General features: G+C 39.2%; 1 protein-coding gene across 1 annotated transcript in view; it reads left to right on the top strand.

Annotated features, from left to right (window-relative positions):
- Positions 1-293, top strand: part of T265_12089 (hypothetical protein) — a gene marked incomplete at both ends in the record, with an annotated part of 16,727 nt that overhangs the window by 15,980 nt on the left and 454 nt on the right. The window lies entirely within an intron of this gene.

Genomic DNA, 293 nt, shown 5'->3' on the forward strand with positions numbered 1-293 from the left:
TAATCAGTGTACTGATATCACTGCAGCCGAACTACAGGGCTCTTTGGCTTTTGTGCTCCATGGGTAAACTAATAATACGCACAAAACATGTACCATTTAATGAAGCATAAATTACGAATGATTAGTGAAATCAGATTTATGTTGCAGTCTAATATCGAAGACCCAGCCACCCATTGTGGTTTGATTTGTGAAGCTGATGGTAACAAACTCCAAACAGAATCTTTTGTTGATAATTGAGCGCCCCATTGAAATGGCTCTTTTGGGTTTGTATCTCATTGTGGGGTGAGTGCATT

Source organism: Opisthorchis viverrini (genome assembly GCF_000715545.1).
Source record: "Opisthorchis viverrini unplaced genomic scaffold opera_v5_873, whole genome shotgun sequence".
In the NCBI taxonomy this organism is placed as follows: Eukaryota; Metazoa; Platyhelminthes; class Trematoda; order Opisthorchiida; family Opisthorchiidae; genus Opisthorchis; species Opisthorchis viverrini.